General features: G+C 41.0%; 2 long non-coding RNA genes across 3 annotated transcripts; one reads left to right on the top strand and one right to left on the bottom strand.

The window, feature by feature from the left end:
• Positions 1-2,505: 2,505 nt before the first annotated feature.
• On the bottom strand, positions 2,506-18,563 carry LOC145647884 (uncharacterized). Of its 2 annotated transcripts, none has more exons than XR_014116396.1 (2): positions 18,231-18,563; positions 2,506-5,294 (listed from the first exon to the last, which is right to left on the bottom strand). It is a non-coding gene; the product is annotated as an uncharacterized LOC145647884 (long non-coding RNA). The 2 variants fall into 2 exon arrangements; XR_014116398.1 differs by lacking the exon at positions 18,231-18,563 and adding an exon at positions 5,403-5,474.
• LOC145647873 (uncharacterized) lies at positions 7,880-14,678 on the top strand. Its single transcript, XR_014116394.1, has 2 exons — positions 7,880-8,836; positions 13,758-14,678. It is a non-coding gene; the product is annotated as an uncharacterized LOC145647873 (long non-coding RNA).
• Positions 18,564-26,039: the final 7,476 nt, after the last annotated feature.

Raw genomic sequence — 26,039 nt, 5'->3', positions numbered from 1 at the left:
ACTTGTTTGTTGAGAGTGGTCTACCATCCAGGTAGGATCCATTCAGCAGTGCTCCTGTGGTCACACTAAACAGTGGTGCACACCTGTAAGACATGTGCACATATTAAATTACAGACTGCATGTCTTTATTAAAGTGGCTGGTGAGTGTTTAAATGTTTGTGAATGTATAAAACAGATTACACACACGCTTGCATAAATTATATTTACATGTGCATTTATGGATTAAATGTATATTACAATTAACACTTCTGCAATACAATACATTTATTGTATTAACACTTGTATTAATCCACTCAACAGTGTGTGCATTATTCTATATGTATGTGTGCTAATATTTTGTAATTGTGATATTTTCTGCAGGATGATGTGATGTATTCTACTCTAGCCCATATAAACACCACCAGACCAGCACCCAGAGCAATGGATAATGGAGATAATACAGAATATGTCAATATCAAACTAAATTAACAAACCTGAACACACACACACACACACACACACACACACACACACACACGCACACACACACACACACACACTCTTTTATTGTATGGGAGCCAATGAACTGTTATGTTCTTCTGTCTTGGTTTCAGTGCTGTCTTTGTATAATTTGCTGTATCTATTGGTAATTGCTAATTAACTGCTAATTAGTTACTTCAGGTGTGGTTTCAGACTGGCATAAGGTAGGAATTGTAGGGGGAGGACTAACAGTGACAGGGGCAGGACTAAGACTGATAACATTACAGTGTAGCCACTCCAAGAACCAGAGTACTCGGGTTTTATTCCTCTTGATTTCATCTTCTGCTTGGGAAAGGAGGCTAACTGCTAAATCTAAATGTTAAACGCTGTAAACATCAATTAAAATTTTCTCAGTCTGCAACTATAATTGTGACTCCTACAAGTATCATTTCCTACAAGTATCATATGTCTGTACAATAATAAAAACAATTTATTATGTTTTATTACATTATGGATTTTTTCAGCAGAATGGTTTTTCTTCATTTTATTTGTGAATCTCTGTTGAAGCATTTTTGGATATTTAATCTTTAAATTGTAGCACATTTTTATGTTAAGCAGGTCATTTTATAGTCAAATGCCGTCCCTTGTCTGTACGCATCACTTCCACTGTGAGAATCTATTGCTGTTTCATAAATAAAGAGCCAAAGCAGGACAGAGAGTTGTGGTTTCTGTTTATACCCACTGATAACCACATACATCATGAAGGTGTGTGTGGTGCAGTTCACTGACAGCAGTTGGATGTCACTGTCTGTTACTTTCTCTTTAGGACCGGGGTTGAACTCCAAAGTAGAGCAGATGGTTCTGCAGAATTGTACACAGTGTGAAACCAGATCAGTGAAATGGAAACAGTCTCACTCAGACTCGAGCAAAAACACCACACGTGAAAATCACCTTTTATTCCAAACAGGCGACTCTGGTCCAGTTCTTGGTGTGAAAGGGTTTATATGTAGGCTGGTCATAGGAGGTGGTTGCTTAGGGCAGTAGAGCTGCGTTGAAAAGGTTCTGCAAAGTGAATTTATTTTGCTGTTGTAGCTGAGGCAGTTGGCTTGCTACAGCTTTATATGACATTATTACCTATATAGTTATACTAAAATATAAATATTAGGAGTGTAATGGTATGTGTTTTCATCCCAAATCACCCCATACACATTACAGTTCACTGTACGCAGTCATACGGAGAGTACACAGTAGTCTAAGTGTGAAGGCCGATGAACATAATGTGGAATCAAACTTCACATCTGCGATTTCCACTCCAAACCTTAAGATGTAATCTATTAGCAAGTTAGCAACATGCTAGGCTAAATGTAGCTCAAGCTCGTTAGCGACATTTACTGAATCGTTAACACTATGAGCTGTTTCTTTCAAATTACCTGTGTGGGAAAGTTTCCCAGTGACCTGAGTGGTGGACGAGGACAGTGTGTTGGTGTTGTAGGGTGTGTGTGCTAAAACACATGAACATGCACATTCAACAGCATCACCCAGATGTGCCAGTTGTGTTTGTTGCTTTTGTCCTGTTGCACCAAACAGTGATGCCTAAATGGAGTGTGAAGAAGATCTCTTACAAGTAAGGTGCTTTTCAGGATGTGGAACTTGGAATCTTCTTCATATATGTATATATAATATCTGAAGAAGTTATATTTATTTCTCAGGTGGTTATTAGTAATGAGTGGAAATGTGCTCACTTGTTTATTTGTTTATTTATTCCTCACTTGTTCATTCTGTGTATAATTCAGCTCTTGGTCACTACACACTTGATCAGGAAGGTTGGACAGCACACACACACACACACACACACACACACACACACACACACACACGACCATGCTACTTTTTGAGATTCATGGGCTTTAAGTTCTGCTGTGATCCAGCTCTGAACTTCATGGTTTAATCAGTCAATCACTAATTGACTCAGCAGGGATTCTGAGGAACAATGTCACATTCACTCCAGTGACACTGATGTTTCAGAGAAAGCCAGATGCTCGAGGATAAAATTAAATGTGATTTTAATCAGAAAAGGATAATCCAACACAGTCAAACTCAGGCAAGGATCAGAACCAGTACTATAGGATAAACAGAGCCAGGGAGCATCACAGAGAGGAACTAAAGTCCAGGTTGAAAACCAGAGAGACAAAATATCCAGGCAGACAAATCCAGGAGGGGCACAAAACAGAAGTAAGCAATCAGAAATAGTTCAGAAATACAGAAAGCCAATATATAACATTTACAACATTTAACTCACACGTTTATCCAAAGCAATTTACAGTTATAATTGAATACAATTTAAGCGATTGAGGATTAAGGGCCTTGCACAGAGGCCCAACAGTGGCAACTGGCAGCTTTCTAATTACTAGCTGAGTACCTTAACCACTGAGCTAACACTGCATATCACTCCATATGCACAGACATTACTTCCACTCTAATGACCTCAGCAGCTTTCTTCATTTAACCAAGCGTTTGGGTTTCCGCAGGATTATCAAGAAATGAGATACTCCGCTGTAATCTGTAAAGGCATTGGGAACGCAGCACACACTCAGGTGTGTCATACTCTGAACAGACTGATATTAAATGTTAAATTCATTTATTTATTCTTTTGTTGACATATTAATGACTCACTAGCTGCATTAAAGCCATCCGTTCAGCAGCACAGGGGGATTAAGTCCATATATCTGTAACTTCCTAAACAGAGTGTCACATGAATATGACATTTTTGAATGGTGTATCATAGTAAATTAAATCAAATTTATTTATGTAGCGCTTTTTAAAACAGAAATTGTCACAAAGCAGTGTTACAAATGTCCGAGTCCAAGTCCCCAGTAGCAAGGAAAAACTCCCTAGAGTATGAAGAAGAAACCTTGAGAGGAACCAAGACTCAAAGGTGGGGCCCATCCTCCTCTGGCCGACAACAGTCACCACAATAATAACAATTTTAAGAGAAAAGTAAAAAACTAATAATAAATTAAAAAAATAAGCAATTAATGTCTAGTCCAGTTTTCTAGATGTCCTAGTCTTGTCCCGATGGAGTGCACGTGTCTGAAACCCATCCCGCAAGAGAACGTCCATCAACGTCCATCAAGTAGTTGGCTGGGGTGGAGGTGTGGTGGGCTACAGCAAGGGACATCAGGGGGTGGAGGGAGGAGCCATGGCAGCTGAGACGGGTGTAGGCTCAATAACATCATGACATCAGGGGTAGGTGAACCTCGGCAGAAAGAGAGACTAAATTATTAGGCATGTCCACGTACGAGAGTGTGTAAATTAGGGAAGTATAATGTGCACACCATCCCGTGTTGAAGAGAAGAGGATGAGCCTGGATTCTCATCCTCTTAAAGCTAATTTATGTAATGTTGCCTTGTGATAACACCTGCTGAGAAGTGCATTATACAAATACATTTCAATGTAATTGAATAATGCAAGGCTACAATGTAATGTTTATGGATGGAGTTCCTCATAAAAACACTGCTATTGAACTGATTAAGAATAGCATGTTACTAGGGTTTTGGTTGAGGTTATCTGAGGTTATCTGGCCAACCCTCGAATTGAGGGAGGACAAATTTGAACAAGTGAAAGTAGGAAGAGGGAAGTGTGTGTGAGCTGAAGTGTTTGTCTCGATTTCAGTTCTCATGTGTTCACTCACTCACTCACGCCACAGTCCTAAAAACAGTGTGTGTAGGTATGACAGGCTTCGTTGAGGAACAGTCAGATAGTTCTTCATGTAGTCAGTGATGTCTCACTCCTGCTGCAGAGAGATCACACGTACAGTAAGACAGTCACAGATCAGCACTAGAGAGGATAGTGGAGGACAGCACACAACATATACACACGTACAACAGATGAGTGTTGGACGTTTCCTGATAGAATATTTCACACAGTGAAATTGCTATGTAGTTTTGTTGGAAAGTCATGTAGGAAATGTATGTTGAGTTTATTCATGAGTGTGCAGTACCCAATCTTAAAGACTTAGAGAGCATAACAGCATGAATCAAAACAACCCCCCGCACACACATAATACCAGAGCACATCCTCATAAAGAGTAACAAGCACTGAATTATGAGATTAAAACAATGTATAAACAAGTGTGTCTGCACGATCGATACAGCAGTGATGGTACCAGGCATGGCTGATGAACACCATTCTGGAAGCAGTATTATACACGTTACAGAGGGCAAACCAAAGATTATCCTGTAGTAAGAAATGCAGAACTCTGATCACGTAACTCTCATCACAATTCTGAAATCTTCTCTCCTTCCAGAGGTTCCACTTAAAACTACAAAATCTACTCCAGTGATCACTGGCCAGACAAGACCAGTAACCACATCCTCTCAAAGGCCTGCTGGCAGACACAGTGAGGACAGCACAGGGGCCCCTGCTGAAGGTAAGAATACTCATAGTTTTCTTATTAACATCATAAAACACATCGGCTAAAACACACACACACACACACACACACACACACACACACACACACACACACAGAGTGCATTGTACGTGCACCATCAGAAACAGGATGCAGTCCTCTCTCTCTCTCTCTCTCTCTCTCTCTCTCTCTTTCTCTCTCTTATGCAAACACGCAGAGACACAACTGAGTTGTATTTATATCTTATATTACTATCCTATACCCACTGATGTGTGTATTGTTATTGTAATTAAATAATGTCTTTACCTACACAGATTCAAAGCAGTACAGAAACAAACAAATATGTAAACATGTAAACCCCCCTTATTGGTTTAATTATACTCACTCAACCATGACTTACATCACCGTTCCACTTCTGCTGCTACTGTTAGGATACAGAGGAGTCATTTAGTGGAGATACAGAGGTAAACACATGCAAACACACATGGTCATTAACACAAACATACACACATGTACAAATACACACACAAACCATGATCTGTGTGTCTCAGTCTGTCTGGTTTCATTCTGAAGTTCATAAATGAAGACAGAAGGGGAGCAGAGCTGGATAAGCAGAGGGAGGAGAGAACAGCAGACACAGGTGATCATACACATCTCATCTCCTCTAATAAGACAGAGAACACACTCTACAGGAGGAGAGAACAGCAGACACAGGTGATCACACATCTCATCTCCTCTAATAAGACAGAGAACACACTCTACAGGGTGAGAGAACAGCAGACACAGGTGATCACACATCTCATCTCCTCTAAGAAGACAGAGAACACACTCTACAGGGGGAGAGAGCAGCAGACACACTCCAAATATACTCCAAAATTTAATTTTACATATTGTTCTCTTGTATGGTCTTTGTTGCTTTGATAAGCTTAATTTCAAATTTTCAAGTAACTAAATAAATAATTATAAATAAAATCTCATATGAAAATGCATTGAGTCCTCTTGTGCTTCATGTCCAATACCTTTTAAAAACATCACATATTACTAACAGGACACTAAACAGGACGTTTAAAAGTAGAGAAACACCATTACATATTTATGTATCTATCATGTGGACCACATTATCCTCAGATATTAGTCACCAGACACCCTCAGTCACCAGTCTAGAAGAGTTAAAACACAACTAACATACATTTCACCTGCCCTCACTGAACACTTTCAGTACCTCTAATAAGTGAATGTGTAGGTATAATTACAGACTGTGTCCACCTGGTGCCATACACAGTTTGTGTGTCACCCTGCAACCAGGACATCACTGGTCAGTTTCTGACCACAGATGTCCCAGTATATGTGGATACTGAACCATTCTGCACACGTCAATCCCACTACAGTGCTGGAGGCTTGGTAGTGGGTGTTGTACTGGTATGAGTGGTTCAGGTACAGCAGTGTTACTGGATTCAGTGCTACTGGTAGGCTGAGAGTGTTCTGACAGTGAAAGATATCCAGCCAGCAGTGTTTCAGTGGTCAGACACTGATCATGACTGGAGTTGGAGGATGGTTAACACTAACTTTGTATTAAACCAGATGGACTAGAACCACTGACTCTACAAATACAAGATTTTTCTCATCCATTCAGATTTATCAAATGTGATGGAGCATAAACTATTGCATAAACTCTGTAAGTTACAGAGTATCAGAACATCTTTTTGATGTTAAAAATCTGACAGATGGATTTGTTTTGTCTTCATATGATGGTTCACAGATGAATGTCACTGGTTGTACAGGTTATTTCATAACAGTAGTGTAACATGCCAATGTTTCTGCTCCCTCTAGTCTGTAAGGATGTTGAGAATCCTCCCACAGTGCTGAGTGGATACGTGGGAGGGTCTGTCCTGCTACCCTGTTACTGCACCGAACTGCTGGCTGAGCCAAAGACTGCCAGATGGAGTTTTATAGAAGAATCTAATGTCATCTACCCAACTGACCAGACAAACCGTTACACTGATAGAATTAAGCTGGTTGCTGCTTCAGGAAATTTCTCTCTATTCATATCTGGTCTGACTAAAGAGGACGGGGGACAGTACAGGTGTCGCATCAGCAGTGATCATCTTATAGAGGTCAAACTCCAAGTAACAGGTAAACCAACCTCTTGTGTATTTAATGTATGAAATGTTGTTGACTGCATATAGTGACTGATCTGTACCAATAACTACTGTACTAGATAAAACAAAAAATCTATCCAGTGGCAGGATCTGCAGTTCTACTTCTGTCTGTTTCTAGTTACATCTTCTGTTTGTATTTGTATTTCATGCCTGTAGTTAATGACTCTTGTCTTCTGTCCTGTTTAGGTTCTAGTCAGTTATATACCCATATTACACACGACTTGTTTAGTTTCCTTATTTAGTTACTACTGTTCTCATTTGCTCTAGAGAGAGGGGGAGAAAGAGAAAGAGGGAGAGAGAGAGAGGGGAGGAGAGAAAGAGGGAGGGAGGGAAGGAGGGAGAGAGGAAGAGACTCGACCCAGGAGCCCCTAATTCATTCACTCCCAGAAAGAGAGAGAGAGAGAGAGAAAGGGAGAAATGGAGAGTGAAGGAGGGAGGGTGAGAGAGAGAGGAGGGAGGGGGAGGGGGAGAGAGAAGGAGAGAGGAGGAGGAGGAGGGAGGGAGAGATTGAAAGAAAAAGAAAAAAAAGAGCAGAGAGAAGAGTCTCCTCTCACAGCTGGTGCTGACACTGAGTTCATTAATTTTGTAGTTCAGAGATGTGAACAGACGGTGAGCAGAGAGGGACAAACAGGACAGAGGAGAGATCAGCAGACACGGGTGAGTGTCACACATCCATGTTATAATATCAGTGAACTCTGATTCAGTGCACAGATCTGTTCTACAGTGCCAAAGCTTGGATCATGTTTCTGCATGAATGTTAAACCCAATGAAAAAGTCATGCAGATACTGGTGAGAGGTTGTGTGTATCTGAGAGTATGGAAGAACTTTAAGGGTTCTTGTGTACTGTAAAGGAAATACTATGTGCTTCAGTGATTCACATACATTCAGCAGTATCCTGTTCCCTAGGAAAAATGTTTATGTAAGCAAAGAACTTTAAGGGAGTGAGACCGTAGATTAGATAAGCAGGAAGATGTCTCTCGTTTTATTGCCTGCAATCGCTTTATTGCCTGCAATTAAGGGATGACAGTCAAGCAAGATTCTTACCAGCCGGCCTGAAAGAGATAAGCAACGCTTAAAGCTGAATGGTATATGAGCCATAGCAACAAGAGGCAGGAAGTCTGTGATTGGTCAATGCATACAGTTAGAATTGTATATCAAGCAATGCTCTGTATGACTCGGGGCTTCTCTTGGTAGTGAGCCCCACACTCTGTGGAATCTTTCTTTTCTAGTAAAACCTTTTTTACTTATTATCCACATCTGACTCCCCGTTTCATTGAATTTCCACCACAGAATTTGGCGTAGTCGGCAGGATCAGCGAGAGGCACCATGCGGAGCAGCGGTGACTAAACTTCGAGGACGCTCCTCAGAGAGAGAACTGAGCTGGAGAAAGAGGGAAACCCACAAGAATATGGGAAAGTACCTAACCAGGGAGTGACGTCCCGCTTGACTCCGGTGGTGTGCTCCGCCTGATCTAACGAACAGAAAGTAAGTGGTGAAGTTCAGTAATTTAATCCTAGAAGAAAGTGACATAGTGATCCGCCTGAGTCTACCCTGGGGTGGGTCTGTAAAGTAGCATAGTACATGAGATACTAGGGCTTAAAAATAGGGTCTAGAGGACTCCGGAGTCTGGGACTCCGCCAGCCTAAGAGAATAGGCACACTGAGTAGACGTACTAGTGTAAGAAATAGGCCCGGGCCGACAGAACACCCCGTAGGGAAAGGAGTGGACTCAGTATACTAGCACGATTTGCTGGAGCGGAACTAATCCATATCGGGGGTAGATGGTGTGGATAATAAGATAAGAATAGGTAGGTAAGTTTCCTTTGTTCTTTTGTTGCCTGGATCCAAGAAAAAAAAAATTAAAAAAAAATTGGTTATTATTATTATTATTATTATTATTATTATTATTATTATTATGGGTGCGGGCAACAGTAAGGAGTATGAGTTCAGTAAGGACAAGTTCTCCAGTAGCCTACTCTTTCAAATGAATAAGGACTACGGGGAACATGTAAACAAACATGTCCCATTTTGGATTAAATATTACGGTTTTAATGTCTCAGGGACTCTAAGTGTTGCATACCTGTTAAAATTAATTGAAAGAGTTAAGGTTAAGCCTAGGGAAGCTGATAAGAAAGCGCGGAAATATTTTGATGAGAACAGTGAAGACATGCTGGAAAAGGCAAAAATGTGGTTAGAAGAAGCTGAGAAAAGGCAGAAGCAGCAGGTAGGACATAGAAAAGGTAATAATGAAGTCTCAGTGTGTTTCTTTAGCTGATCCTGACCTCGATGCCGCCCCGCCGAGAGCCCCCCAGCTGATTCAGCAACCACAAGCGCTAGCAAATCCACCTCCTTATCCGCAACCAGGAACTTCATTAACACCAAAGCCGTCTCCATATGACGAATTAAGACGACAACTGGAGGCAATAACCTCACCAGTGGCTCATCGCACTCAAAGTCACACCACTATAAAGCCATCTGCAGAGCCTGAGGTAGGCTATGCCCCACAGTTCCCGATGGTGGAAGTGTCAGGGCCTGAGGGAGTGATTATGGTCCACCGTCACTGGACTGCAGATGACATCATGAAAGCGGCCGATGGCCTGAGCAAGCCAGGTGACATCGGCGGACGACGCTTCGGACAAAAACTGATGGCATTCGTGCAGTCCTGCAGACCAACACAGGCTGAACTGAGACGGTTGTTGATGATGCGGAAGAGGCAGAGGAAGAGGAAAAGGAGGAAAAATTGATTGGATGAAAGAGCAGGAATGCTACAACTGTGGAAAGCTTGGACATATTGCCAGAAACTGTCCGGAGGAGGATAACTCGTATGACGGGGGCACAGATCAGGATCCCACAATCCACGAGTGACGGGCGGTGGAGAGGCAGGACAGCAGCGGACCACTGAGTGAAGACAGCAAAAGGGAAGTGACAAATTTAAATTACCAACTATTACAGCAGATTAGTAAAGGGCCGAGAGGCCTCACCGAGGTAACTGTGAAAGTAGAGGGAAAAATGTTAGGTTTTTGGTTGACAGTGGTGCCACCCACTCAGTGTTAAAAGAAGGATTAATAGAATGTAGAATGAGACAAGGATATGGGATAACAGTAATTGGAGTGGGAGGTCATCCCATTGATGAAAGGATGTCCGAGCCTCTCCGATGTAGTTTAGGGAAAAGCCAATTTAAATAGTTTTTTGATATAAGAAACCTGTCCAATTAATTTGTTAGCTAGAGATTTAATGTATAAACTTGGGTGCACAATTAGCAGCAACCCAGAGGGGTTGTTTGTTACGTGGGAAACACCTACACAGGGAGTCCAGCTAGAGGCAGGAGCCCCTTTGTACGTGTATGAATTGCAGTGCACTGCGGGGGAAGTACTAACACATTTTATGACTGAAGTTACTAACACGCTACCTGGTGAGCTGACAGTTAAACAAAGTGATTCTATTCACTGTACAATGAAGGTCCATGAGGGATGTGACGTTGATTTTGAACAGAAATTTGACTTAGGGGGCAGTGACAGTTTGATTATCACAGCCATAGTGTGGGACTGCGAGTGGGCTGCGGGAGTGGTGCAGCTCTCAGATAAACAGAAATCTTTATATTCAATCTCACATGCAACACCTCATGTGTCGCTGGCTAGCGCACATGTTGACCCAGACTGGCAGAGAGTAGGGTTGTGGACAAAACGCGTGTTGAGCGCAACTGATTGGATAAAAGAACCCCAGTGTAAAATTATGTACAGCCCAAGCATAGAAGTGTGGAAAATGCCAACCCCGTATAGGCTAAATTGCAGAAGGGGGGTCGAGCTTGTAAGTCCAAATATAGTAATTATGGTAGCCTCTGTTACCCTCTCAGAGGAAGAGGAAGAGGAACTGAAAACAGTTCCTGCAGGGTTATGGGCACAGGGAAAAAATGATGTGTGCTTAATAAAAGGATGTGAGCCTGTCCACATCACCCCAAAATCTGATTACAGACCACACCAGCAACAATACCCTCTAAAACCAGAGGCAGTGGAGGGCATCAGGCCTGTGTTCCAATCATTAAAACAAGCAGGAGTTATCGTACCATGCCCAGACTCACCAGTACGTACTCCAATTTTCCCAGTTAAGAAGCCAGGGAGAGATGAATGGAGATTTGTGCAGGATTTGCAGGCTGTCAACGCGGCAGTACACCCTAGAGCCCCAGAAGTTCCAAACCCGCACACCATTCTCTCTCAGATCCCACCAGACAGTAAGTGGTTCAGTGTAGTTGATTTGGCCAACGCTTTCTTTAGCGTACCTGTGCACAAGGATAGCCAATTTTGGTTTGCTTTCACTTTTGAAGGAAAGCCATACACATTCACGAGATTGTGTCAAGGGTATTGTGAATCACCAACCATTTACAATGCCGCTTTACATCGAAGCCTAGAGGCTTTAGAACTCCCTAAGGGAATAGCCTTGCTGCAATATGTTGATGATCTTTTGATTTGTGGGAGAACACGAGAAGCGTGTAAACAAGCCACGGTGGCACTGCTACATCATTTAGCAGGGGAAGGCCATAAGGCATCCAAATCCAAATTACAGTTCTGTAAGCAGCAAGTGCATTTTTTAGGACATGACATCACTGAGCAAACGCGCATGCTGACTAAAGACCGAGTGAATGCCATTTTGACTATACCAAAGCCCATGACGAAAAAACAACTGTTGTCCTTTTTAGGAATGTGTTCCTATTGTAGGACATTCATACCATCCTATGCAGATGAGGGACCACTCAGAGATATAATACCGACCAAAGGGTCAAATTCCTCACAGCCGGAATGGACACCGGAAGCTGAGGCGGCCTTCACAACACTGAAACAGCTGTTACAAGTCATGCCAGCGTTAGGCATTCCCGACCCAAACAAACCATTTGAACAGACAGTGGATGTTAAAGGGCAATATATGACAAGTGTATTGACACAAAAACATGGGGACAAACAAAGGCCGGTGGCCTACTTCTCAGGAAAATTAGATACAGTCGCAGCAGGCCTACCTTTATGTGTAAGAGCTGTGGCAGCCGCCGAGAAGGCACTAGTGGCTTCCAGAGACATAGTAGGCTACGCTAAGCTTACCCTACATGTGCCTCATGCAGTGTCAAGAATACTGCAAGATCAAAAAGTGGCACATTTGTCCACTCAGCGATGGCTTAGGTACCACACTGCCTTATTAGACATGCCAAATGTTACTGTGAAACGATGCACAACTCTAAATCCCTCCACTCTATTGCCTACAGAGGAGGAAGGAGAGCCCCATGACTGCCAACAGGTGTTAGAAATTGCAACATCTCCCAGAATAGATTTAAAGGAGGAACCAATATTTAATGCGGACCTGGAATTTTTTGTGGACGGTTCAGCTAAACGTGACTCTCAAGGCACTAATCGAGCAGCATATGCTGTTGTGTCACACACAGAAGTGGTGAAAGCAGAACCACTCCCATCTAATTACTCAGCGCAGGCAGCTGAACTTGCTGCACTCATATATGCGTGTAAACTAGCACAAGACAAGACCGTGAACGTCTGGACCGATTCCCGGTACGCGTGGGGAGTAGCACATGACTTTGGGGCCATTTGGAGACATCGCAACTTTCTCACCAGCTCAGGAGCAAAGATAAAGAATCACCACCTAGTAGCAGAGCTGTTGGAAGCAATTCAACTACCAAAGGAAGTAGCAATTATAAAGTGCGCTGCACACACTAAGGCGGATGACGCCGTATCAAAAGGGAATGCTTATGCGGATAAAGTAGCTCAACTCACAGCGTTACAACCGCTCCATACACAAATGGCACAAGCAGATACCGAAACCAGAATATCTACTAAAGATATCCAAAAACAAGCCACTCCACAAGATTATGTGAAATGGAAAAAAGGGGGGTGTAAACAAATAGGCGGGATATGGGTACACCCAGAAATGAACAAACCCTGTCTCCCCACAGCTTATATGAAAGGACTAATTGAGATTGCTCATGGGAGGAGTCACATGAGCAAAGGGGGGATAGTGGAGAGTATAACGAGACATTGGTATGCACCAGGAATAAACACACACACCCAAAATTTTTGTTCCCGATGCTTGGTATGTGCACAAAACACACCACACGGGGACAATCATACCAAACACGCACCCGCCGGACACCCGCCGCCTAGTGAGCCATTTCAACATTGGCAAATAGATTTTGTAGAACTAACACCAGCTGAAGGAAAGAGGTACATGCTTGTGTGTGTGTGCATGTTTAGCAAGTGGGTGGAGGCCTTCCCAACGGGAAAACAAGATAGTGATGCAGTAGCAAAAGCGCTAATGAGAGAAATTATTCCCCGGTGGGGGTTACCACGACGAGTGTCCAGTGACAATGGGACACCCTTCGTACACGAAGGACTAAAAGCTCTGACTAAATACCTAGGGGTAGATATGAGAAAACACTGCAGCTATCACCCTGCTAGTGCAGGGGCAGTAGAACGGACAAACGGCACCATTAAAAGAGGTCTAGCTAAATTAACGCAGGAAACAGGCATGAATTGGGTAAAATGCCTTCCCCTCGTCCTGTGGCAATGCCGAACCAGACCGCAGGCACGAACAGGCTTATCAGCTTTTGAGATAGTGTTTGGACGGCCTCCCAACACGGGGATAGGACCGCCCGACTGGGATACTAACCTGATCAATTAATCACTTTTGCAGTATTGTGTGTCTCTGCACAAATCTCTCTCCCATGTGTCTAAGCAGGTGAAGGCAGTTCTTCCCGAGGTGACGAATATGCCACTCCACACCCACCAACCAGGTGATTGGGTGCTGATAAAGGACTTCAGAAGGAAGCGGTGGAACCAGCCCAGGTGGAGAGGACCATTCCAAGTGCTACTGACGACTAACACCGCCGTCAAGACCGACGGAAGAGCGACATGGGTGCATCACACGCATTGTAAAAAGGCACCAGAAACGCCACCGGAGGACTAGCAAGATGCAGCACCTCCTGTGGATCAGCCTGATACTATCACGCATCAGTGTCATTACATCTAAAGATTGGTGTATACAAAAGTATGGAGGAGTAGAATTGGACTATATGGTGGGCAGTTCTACTGCATGGACTTTTGACTTATGTGACGTAATTAATTGTGCAGGAAAGAATTCATCATATCACAGATATGATACATACTTATGTTGGGATAAGGATAACTTCCATGTTTTTGCCATAACTGAAGATTTTAGTTAATGATTGTATGAGAATCAAAGGGGGGAAATGTAAAGGAAATACTATGTGCTTCAGTGATTCACATACATTCAGCAGTATCCTGTTCCCTAGGAAAAATGTTTATGTAAGCAAAGAACTTTAAGGGAGTGAGACCGTAGATTAGATAAGCAGGAAGATGTCTCTCGTTTTATTGCCTGCAATCGCTTTATTGCCTGCAATTAAGGGATGACAGTCAAGCAAGATTCTTACCAGCCGGCCTGAAAGAGATAAGCAACGCTTAAAGCTGAATGGTATATGAGCCATAGCAACAAGAGGCAGGAAGTCTGTGATTGGTCAATGCATACAGTTAGAATTGTATATCAAGCAATGCTCTGTATGACTCGGGGCTTCTCTTGGTAGTGAGCCCCACACTCTGTGGAATCTTTCTTTTCTATTAAAACCTTTTTACTTATTATCCACATCTGACTCCCCGTTTCATTGAATTTCCACCACAGAATACAGAGAACTTCACTACAGTCTCTTTGCACACAGTTGATTCTGAATACTAAATTGTGATGAACAGTTTGACATCATCCAATATGCAGTAGTTCAGCAGAGTAGTTATTATTTGTTTAATATTCTGTAGTTTAACAGAGCAGTTATTATTTGTTTAATATTCTGTAGTTTAACTGTTATTTGTCTAATGTGCTGTGGTTCACCAGCATGACAGTTATTCACTTAAGACTTTTGCAGCATGTGGCTCTGCTAGAGATGATGGGCACTGCATCATTCAAACAGGGTTATCCTGGCCATCTGGTATAAGGGAAAAATAATGAACATTTTATTTTTGTGCCGACCTATCCCTTTAAGTGGCACCAGAATGAGGCAAAAAACCTTCGGTCTGACTAGTTTTCAAGATCTCGCCAGTAAAAACTCATTAATTAAAGAAAAAGTGATCCACACACATTTATCATTAGTATTTAAAAAGGGCAGGTGATGTATGTATGTGGTTACTCTCCTCAGCCACTTTATTAGGATCACCTTTACACTACATCATTATCTTCTAGCTGCATTATATACCTGTGTGCAGTTCCACAGGCTTGTGTATAAACTCCAGACACATTGCTGTTCTTGTTACACACTCATACATGCCCTAAAGACACTACCACTGCAGAGACACTTGTTTCTTGACAGTGGTCCACCATCCAGGTAGGATCCACTCAGCAGTGCTCCAGTGGTCACCCAATAAACAGTGGTGCACACCTGTAAGATAGGTGCACATATTACAGTAAAGACTCAGGTGAATACTGGTTATTCCTTTTTATAGTGGCTAGTGATTGATTACATGTTTGTGAATGAATATAAATCAGATTAAATGGCAGCCTATTATGTGTAGGTATAGAGCAGGGGTCTAGGTGTAAACACATCTGCATATGTGGATGTGTGCTTTAATGTGTACATAAGTTGTCTCATTTGCCTTGTTTGGTTTTCTACAGGAACACTGTAATGTAGTTTATTATAAACCCAAGTATTGTATTATAATGCATTTTACTGTTGTATAAATGCAACATATTTTTTTCAACATGTTATGTATTAATAACTGTAATAAACCACACAACAGTATGTGCATTATTCTGTATGTATGTGTGTTAAAATTTTGAAATTGTGATATTTTCTGCAGGATGATGTGATGTATTCTACTGTAGCCCATATTAACACCACCAGACCAGCACCCAAAGAAATGGATAATGAAGATAATACAGAATACGCCAGGATCAAACTAAATTAACAAACTTAAATTCACACACGAGTATACGTGTACACGAACACATACACACACACACACACACACACTTTTATTGTATGGTATCTAGCCAGTGAAGTGTAGTTATGTTCTTCTGTCTTGGTTTCAGTGCTGTCTTTGTATAATTTGCTGTATCTATTGGTAATTACTAATTAACTGCTAATTAGTTACTCCAGGTGTGGTTTCAGACTGGCATAAGTTAGGAATTGTAGGTGGAGGACTAACAGTGATGGGGCAGGACTAAGACTGATAACATTACAGTGTAGCCACTCCAAGAACCAGAGTACTTGTGTTTTATTCCTTTTGGGTTCATCTTCCACTTGGGAAAGGAGGCTAACTGCTAAATCTACAATTAAAATTGTGACTCCTACAAGCAAGTATCATTTTTGTTCTGTACATTTGTAAAAACAATTTGTTTTATTGTTCCATTATGGATTTTTTTCAGAACATTATTTTTTCTGCTTTTTTCTGCATGAATCTAATTGAAAATCTATGGAAGGAACTAAAGCTCAGAGTTCATAGAAGGAGCCCACGGAACCATCAGGATTTGAAGAGTGTTTGTGTGGAAGAATGGGCCAAAATGACACCTGAGCAATGCATGCGACTAGTTTCTCCATACAGGTGTCTTGAAGCCGTCATCACCAACATTGCAGCCTGAGCACTATAAACAGGCCACAGGCTCGATATCTTTGTTGGATATAAATGAAGGCCAATACTGGAGAGAGAAGATGAGGATGAGGAAGAGCAACCATCACTGATGAGATCTGGGCTACTTTGGTTGACCAAATAGTTAAGCATGGATTGTATTTCAGAAAAGCTGAGCAGGGATCCAGCCTAATCTGAGTCCACTTACTGTATGAAGTGTCAGCAAGTACTATAGTCAATGTGCCTGAGCAGCAGTAAACCATATAAATAGGTAAAAAAAACAAAAACACAAAACAAAACACACTGTCTTCACAGTGGGAGACAGCTGTCTGGCTGAAACCCTCTGGGAAGTCCTGATAGCTGAGACCTCCTGATTGAAATGGATTCAGTAAAAGTCTAGCTCTTTAACCCGCAGGTAGTGAGCTCTGCCCCTCCTCTGGTCTCCATGGTAATATAGAGTAGTACTGACTTGTTTGACTGCTAGCTCAGTAAGGGATATGATGGGCATGTCAAAATTCATGAGATCAGAATCCTCTGTAGTCTCTCCCCCAAACCCACCCACACTCGGGAAAACACACAGAAGCACCAAACACACACATCATACACCACATGTACAGGACTGTACCACATATACAGTCAACCACAATGAGGTGTGACCTCTGTCACAGGCAGCTGGATACAGAAGTGGGTAGTGGACAAGAGTTGCATCATACACAGAATGAACAAGAGAGGAATAAATAACACAAACAGAAATAAACAAGTGAGCACATTTCACATACCACACCATAATAAAAAACAAATTGTTTTTATAAATGTACCGATTTCTAGAGCAAAATGATTCTTGTAAGAGTCACAAAACTCTTGTACTCTTCTTGTTTCTCAATTTTGTCAGTCTTACTAAAGTCCCTACAATTCCTAGCTTATGCTGATCTTAAGTAACTAATTAGCAAGTAATTAGCAGCGGTTCCTCCCTACCGGACTGAACCACAGCGCAGATTTCAGTGCCACTTAACGGAACAAGTCGGCGAAGAAGCAAATTTACTTTATTCTCCCTTAACTCGGGTGGACAAGACATGTTTGGAGTCCATATTTCGCTCCTTTAGAACAAAAAAACTGCTAACATTGCTAACAAACATTGGAAGCCAACAGCAACGACAGCTAATAGGATTTGTAAATAAGTCAGATATCGAGCTACATGTCCTCAAACCTCATCCAGGTCGCTTCCCGGTGACGTGTTTCTTCACTTGTCTAGTTCACAGTGAGTTATATGACACACCGACTAGTCTGGGAGACATTTATTAACACGCGGTTTCACCGGCTTGAGAGAAGTTTGTGGGCTTGTATTTATGAAGGCTATATTTGAGTTGCTGTTGACCTCCAGTGTTTGTTAGCAACGTTAGCATTTAACAGCTTTTGTTCTAAACTAAAGAGGCAAAATTTGGACTTCAGACATTTCTTGGTAGATAGACAGAATCTGGGGTAAGTGGTGAGCTGCTGCTCTCTGCTGCTCCCAGATATAAATACCTTTGTGCAAATGAATGTATAAGGATGACAACACCTGTAGAGAGAAGGTAACACTCACCATCAGCAGCGTGGAGCACAAGGAGCAGATAAACACACACCTGCATTCTTACTGAGTTACACACACACTACACACAGCTACAGCAGGACTGCTGATACACACCGTACACACTCTTCAATACAGTCTACTGAATGACTTCACAACTACACTTATAGTGGAGAGGAAGTGTATTCAGATGAAACTGACAAACTAAGCTCAACACAACACACACCAAATATAGAGATGCGGTAGGTTTTGTAAGATGTCATGTGGTACGTCCTCTTTCTTCCTTATCATTCAGTGATCTATCAGATATTCTCACATTGTCAGTGAGGACGGTCTCATTCTTAGTTAAGTGGCTCCGTCCTTTGAGACCGTCCACAGAGACACGATGTAGAAGCTCAGGGGGTGAGACTCTCTCTCTCTCTCTCTCTCTCTCTCTCTCTCTCTCAATCTACAGAACCATAAAGCTCCCTCTTAAAGGCGCAGTACAAGTGTGTCTGTTACAACAGCAGGTGGAATTACGGCAGCCACAGAACTGGCTACCTGAGACTTTAAAAAAGTTTGAACAGATGTTTAAAGGAGTATTTAATTTCAAAACATTATTTTTATACATAATGCAGTGCATGAAAAATAAGTCATGGTGTATTTCAATTGCACATGTTCAGTTTGAGTAGTGTGGTTCAGTTTCAAATTTGATATGGAATTTGTTTGCAGGAGTAACTTGTTTGTTGGCCAAAAAACTGGTCCTCACTCTGTAAGAATGTCACTCCACCACTAGAGATGAGAACTGTACTCACACCACAAATGTACTGTTGCTTTCAGCTTCTACATATCAAAAGCCTTTTCTTGGTCTGTACAATAATGCACAGGTTAAAGGTATGAATTATGTAAGTCAATAAAAAAATACATCAATCTTATAGAAGGAAAATTGGACTTTTAAAAAATAAATTATATCAGTCTTAATAAGAAATTTGTCATTTTATAATCCCGGTGTTGCCATATGATTTACGTAAAATTGTAGCATGGGTCCACCTAGTGGTAAAACGTTAGATTGCAGTTTTTACTGGATTGCCAAGGGCAACAGTTGCTAGAAAAATCTCCCAAGAGGAAGAAGTAAGAGGAAGAAACTTTGAGAGGAACCAAGACTCAAAAGGGGGCCCATCCTCCTCTGGCCAACAATGGTCACCACTATAATAACAATTGAAAAAGAAAAATGAATTTAATAAGTGAAAAAATAAGCAATTAATGTCTAGTCCAACTTTCTAGAGGTCCTGTTCTTGTCTCGAGGTGTGCATTCCCAGTGTGTTGTCTTGTATGTTGATTCACTATGATGATCTGATCACAGCAGTTGGTGCAACATCCAGGCCCCTTTGAGTCTGTCAGGGTTCAAAATCAGATTTATCACCTCTGGTTTGGCGTCAGATAACGTAATAAGAATCACAGTAACACTGCTTCTAAGCCAGTAAGTGGAGGGGCCATAATTATAAAAATATGTATACAGTTCTGGTTTGACCATTTGAGCAGTGACTGAGTCAGAAATCAGACTTCAAAATGCTGTTCTCCATTTAAAGAATGTACAATGTATGGTAGCTAGGTCTGACATTGAGGATTTTTTTTAATGTTTGTGCATTAGAGAGTAAGAATTTTAGTTCTTTTTCCAAATGTATTTGATTTTATATGACTTAATGTCTGTACTGGATCTGAAAATCCCCTTGTCCGGTAACAGATAACTTTATTATATATCTCTAGGATTAGGTAATACCATGCATATTAAAAGTAATGTTTTAAACCATTTTATTCTTAGATTTAGTGCTTAGATTTTTACCAAGGCCCAATCCCCTCTCATTTTTCCTCCTACCCCTTGTTTTCAAGTGTCATCTTGCATCTTGGGACTGAGTTACAAAGGCTAGTGGGTGAAATCTTCCCCCTTGCTTCTGCTTCCATTTTTTCAATGATTCACAGGGGATTCTGAGAAACACTCAATTTGGAGTGGGACTATGAAAACCCTCAGTTTGGAGGGCCATTTAGCCCTAAGACCTCACCCTAGCCCTCTATCAGACACCCAACCCCTACTCATGAACACTGCATATGGAGGGCCAGTGCTAAGTGGTAGGGTCAAGGGGTGAAATGTGATTGGGCCCAAGTGAAGGTGTATGAGGCACAGGAACATGATAAATAATGATGTTACTGGGGGCCACAATGACTGGATTTAAATCTCTGTGCTACCTGGGCTGTTTTTAAAAAGAAACACACATGGTCTGAGCGAGCTGTTAGTCGTGGTTTTAGTCCTTGTGCTTTTAACCAGCAGTTTTTAGTATTAAGTGTAATGGCTCATAGCAAAGGCAGAGTCTAATTATAACTGATCACCCAGGCTCTGTTTAACTGGCTTGTCAAATATCTGTCAAATACACAATAAATAGAATAATACAAATGTTTACACTTTATTACAAGAAAAAAGGATTTGTGGTGGAGGAGACATAAACATCCATAGTTTGAAACACCATTCATTACCAAAAAACAACCCGCTCTATTGCTGATTTTATGTACTTATGCTGTATGATGTTTGCTGTATTTATGCATTTTATGTTTATAAAGTGTCATGGCTACACTATAAGTAGTGTATGCAGTATTTGTCCACCAGTAAACTGGCTGTGTTACATGGCTGCTTTAACGGCAAGTTGTCAACAAGGAGGCTTTTTCAGCCTTCTGGTGGTTTCTCAAGCCTCCTCTTTCTTCCCCCACAGACACCCCCACACTGAAACCACAACATGCATGTCTGGTTCACAGCGGCACCAGGGGCCCTGTGGGCTCTGTGAAACTACACAATGAAAAAACAGACCTCAGGTGTTCTCAGGACTCACAAGACACCACATTACTGTAGTGAAGTCCTTGTGGACCTCAGTGAAGTACAGCTGAGAGAGTTCTGGACTGAGATCTGGAGTCAGTGTGTGTCCACAGTGGTAGTGGAGTTCTGGGTGTAGAGTTGTAAGTGTGTGCTGGGAGGTTAGTGGTGTTTCCATGATGACAAAGCTGCTGAGTTTGTGTCTTCTCTTCACTGAAGGTGAGTGTGAAATTCTCTTTTAATGCTGAATTGCATTAAATTGTACATTTATTTGTTAATATAAAAATGTTATTTAAGCAAGCTGACTTTCTCAGGTAGAACTGGAAAAATGTTTCGGTTAACAAATAATTTTTAAATATTTCTGCATATCTTATGATTCCATCTTATGAAGTAAGTCTGTGTACTTTTTAATATAGTTAAAATATAATTGTCCTATATTTCCTGTTATATGTTTCTATAGGCTACACTGTAAAGAATTGAAGACAATTACATGTTATTGCTTTAGTATGTCTTTGTCTCCATGTGCTTTTGTATGTTTTAGTTTGTAGCTCCTCCCCTGCTCTGCCCCTTGACATGTGTCTCATGTGAGTTTTGTCTCTTACCCCTCCCAGTAATTGTTCCCAGATATTCCTTGTTTGTCTCCTGCTGTATAAATACCCTAATGCTAATGTCTGCAGTCATGGTCAGTGTATGACCCTACTTTCATGTAAATACTTGTGTCATGAAATAACTCAGCTCAGTGAATACATCAAATATAACATACAGGCTCCACTTTTACAGCAGTGTTCTTAATCTATTAGTGGTGTGAGAAAAATATGGTTTGTGGACTAAATTGTGGTAGAAAAGTATTTGATTTGTGTATGGCATCTTAAAGTAAGTATGTGCAGTTTTTAAAGTCAATAAACATTTTGCTCTCAAAACACCTTATGAACGCCCCAGAAGAAGGAGGAGACTGTTCTGGTCTGAGAGCTCAGGATGTCTGACGTCTGCTGTGGTTTCATTTCTCACAGTTCCAACCATTGGGCAGTGGATACCAGATCAGAATCTAAAGCCCATTTTAGACCAGAAGTGACAACCGTGCTGCTTTGACACCTCTGCAGCTAAACTGTGGTCACACACTCACAAGCTCAGTTTCCTTCTAGTCTATTTCTTGCCTTATGCCATGACAGGCTTATCAGTGGTTTCTAGCTAGAAATAGTACAAAATACTACATTTATTCTGTAAAGTGTAGTTTAATAATCAAAACAGCACAACTCTGACTGCTGGGTCTATTCTAATGTGAAATTGGGATAAAGGATGATGTTTTAAACAGACTAAAACCAGGACTAGGCTCCAGTGTGTTCTCAGTGGCAGGTCCAGTTCGAATTTAATTTAGTACAAAACAGGTTTAGTATAAGTAGGACTGGTATGGTTACTGATAATTTGAGTAATATTGTGTACTGTGAGGAGAGATGTCAGTACTTCACTGAGAAAAGGGACTGCTCATGTACTACCCAAACCATGTCCATGTTCAAAGGCTGATTAATAGAGTTTATCAAAGTTCAAATAGGTTCTTATTTTGAGTAATGCAGGTTTTTGTTGTTTGTTTTTGACTCATTCAGTGAATCCAGAACTTCATATTACTCACAAAAAATCTTAAAGAACTTTTCTGCATAAGCAATGGTCCACAACAAATTATTGTGATGTGGAAACTGAAAAAGCAAACAAAAAGCAGGTCCTCTCACTATCTAGAAATTCTTGAATGTGGGTGTGGGTGTGTTTGCATGATTATAGTCTCTGGAGACATAAAGCAGACAGCATTCTGTAGTGACAGTGCATAATAGTTCAAAGTATATTTACCAATAAAACAAATTTGATACAATGAATAAAATATTAAGTACACAGGACATCATAAGATATATCAAGCCATGAAAAAGTAATGCAAAAATTTGTATGTGCACAAGCTTTGAGGTGATTAACTCTATAAACTGCATTTTAAAACTATAAACTTAGAAAGAGGAGTTTGAGAATAAGAGTTATGGGATAATATGTCTGTTTGTTTCTCTCCTCTACAATAGACTCCACCCCCTTTGCTTTGTAATGAGCATGTGTGTCTCCTATATGGTTTCACAGATGCAGCATCATGGTCAGTGTGGGGTTGTGGGATACACCACAAAGGAAGAAACAACCAGAGTCCTCACAGGTCAAAGGACATGATGGCACCGTGTGAGGTTTTGTATGTCTCTGTAAAGCTGGTGATGTGAACTTGAAAAGAAACATAAGAGCTCTGGCCAAGTTCATTTGTTCCCAGTTCCTCTCTGCTGGGTCTGGAGTATTGAAGTAATGCTGTGAGAGTTCTGGAGTCAGTGTGTGTCCACAGTGGTAGTGGAGATCTGGTTGTAGAGTTGTCAGTGTGTGCTGGGAGGTCAGTGGTGTTTCCATAGAGACAAGGATGCTCCGTTTGTGTTTTCTCTTTACTGTACTTCCTCTCACTAAAGGTGAGTGTGAAATTCTTTCTTAATGCTGAGTGACATGAAACTGTACATATATGTGATAATCTAAAAATGTTATTAAAGTGAGTTGAATCATTCAAGATTTATTTGGCTGAATTAGAATCATAACCTGGCTGGTCTTAGAATGAAAAATATGATTAAAAGGTCTAGAATGCAAACAGACTATATCTTTGCATGAGGTAAAGTTTATTAATCAAAAATAAATCAAAAAGTCAAAAGATGTTATTTCAGAAAATGAAAAGGCAGGTTGGGGAAAATGAAGGGAAAAAAGAAATACAAAATAAATGGGTAAAAAGAGCTGGGAAAAGTTAAAGAGTAGGGCTAATTTTGTTGGAGCGCTTGGCACAGGACAAGGTGCTTTTTATAGCCTGCCATCCTCGTCTGAAGAAGAAGCGTACTCTCTTCAACTTCTTGCATTCTGAGCCTTTATATTTGAAATAAAAGTAGAATTTTTAAATTGGTGTCCATGGAGTGGATGTATGTAAACTCTGATTATTGATGTGGTGCTTTGATGCTACTCACCAGCTGGGGTGTTCTCCACTTTGATTGCCTCTGTAATAGATTCCCCTACTCCACCCAGATCTTCTCTTACATCTACAGATGGTTTTTTCCCCCAAAAAATTAATACAAATGCAATTACATAATAAAGTATAGGCACATATTTAAAGTGAACAAACATCATGTCCTACTGTGTGTTCTTAATGGAAAGCTAGATTTATGCAAGAAAGTACATCTGCACCTTCTACATGGGCACTGTGGTCCAAAGAGCAAATCTCTCCCGTTGACTCTGTGATTATAAAGTGTTCAGCAGTTCTGCTCGGGATGGTATGAACCTCCTTACAGTCCTCCTGTTTCTTGGGTGCGAAGTGATAAATAATCAGTGATGAATTGTAAAGGAAATGAATCATCCATTGACCCCACCTGGGCAGTGGAAACTCCACTAATGGACAGCATATTTTGGACTACCATCTGTACAAGTCAGGAAAGTGTGAAGGCTAAATAAATAAAACTGTGGTTACAGTCTATATAAATCATTAAAATTATAGTATAAAATGATGTAGACACTTACACTTTCTCCCAGATTGGCCGAGTAATGCTGCTTAAACCCAGCAATGGTAGCAGGGTCTCTATGACTCTTGTGTCTTCTGGTAATGATATTAGTAATGAACTTGTACCTTGGCATCTAGAAAGGGCAGAAGAAAGCTCTATTGTATTGAATGATAAAGCTGTTTACTTTCTTTTAAAAAGTCAACAGTTTGCATGTGTTTTTGGACAACAAAAAAACCCCTTTAATTTTTAAGAATTAAAGCTTTATTCCTAAGAAGTAATTGAATTTGAAATGAAAATTAGGCTTTGATTACAACTCAATTGTCTACAAAACAAGACTTATTTTACATGCTGCATTTGTGCGCAAGATTACTTTTGTACCCCAGTTTCATATCTCTATATGGAAATGAGCAATCAACGCCTGTAGACGTTATTGTTTTATATACAGTTATTATGTAACAGAACAAATGGCCACCCGTAGCTCAATTTCTTCTACAAATGTTAATAAATGTGAATCAAAAGTTTGCCTGTTGTCCGACAGTGCATAATGGCCACACTCGTGGTCTTACAGAGGCTTTTCTAAAACAAGCGCAGAAGTCACTTTCCCTTGTCTCAGTCAACGCATTTCATCTAATGGAGTTCAGTTACGCGAATATTTTCAGCTACGCCCCATTTAGTTAGTTCATTCTCTACTCACTTATTCCGCACTTTAAAATATTTGTGCGGTCCGTTAAATTAAACAGCTGTGACGGCCCGAGTGCCGCAGGTCCCACAAACTCCCTTGACGTAGAAAGACGTTTATTAGACAAACACGAATAACGAACACAGTGGCGCTCACACCAAACAGGCAAAATTAATGTGTGCAGCATTGAACACAGCTTACAAACATAAAGTGTACCACGTACGTGAACATGAGCGAGAACACAGACCGACAGGGATACACACACCAACCGGGGTTTAAACACACACAGACATTAGGAGAATAATCCGGTGCAGGTGTGCGTGACTACATAGTCGTGGTTTCACACAAGACCATGAACTCCCACTGCAGGCGGCGGGCCGTACCACGTGACTAGTGGGGAGCGGAGCTCACTATCAGCCCACTAATTAGTTCTCCGTTCAGTCAAAAGTTCTCCATCATTAAAATGTAAGTTCTCATTTTAAATTCGCATAATTTAATTTAATCTACTTGTTTATAATACGATTCCCTTATCAAATATTTAGTATCTAATTTGGGAAAAAAAAACTGCCTTTGTAGATAAAACTAAATTCTACTTACGTTTTGTTTTCGTTTCTCAGTACCTCTTATGCGTGAAGAATTGTTTGTAGTCTCTGTTGATGTTTTGTCTAAAATGATCGTCATCGGCAAATCCACTCAATAAACTGATCTGGGGTCAGAAATAGAATGACACACATTATGACATAATGGAGCGCTAAATTCTGTTC

This window comes from Electrophorus electricus, chromosome 2, assembly GCF_041902795.1.
Source record: "Electrophorus electricus isolate QZ-2024a chromosome 2, ASM4190279v1, whole genome shotgun sequence".
Classification (NCBI taxonomy): Eukaryota; Metazoa; Chordata; class Actinopteri; order Gymnotiformes; family Gymnotidae; genus Electrophorus; species Electrophorus electricus.
Note: the sequence above shows the minus strand (reverse complement) of the source record. Positions and strands in the feature narration are given on the sequence as shown.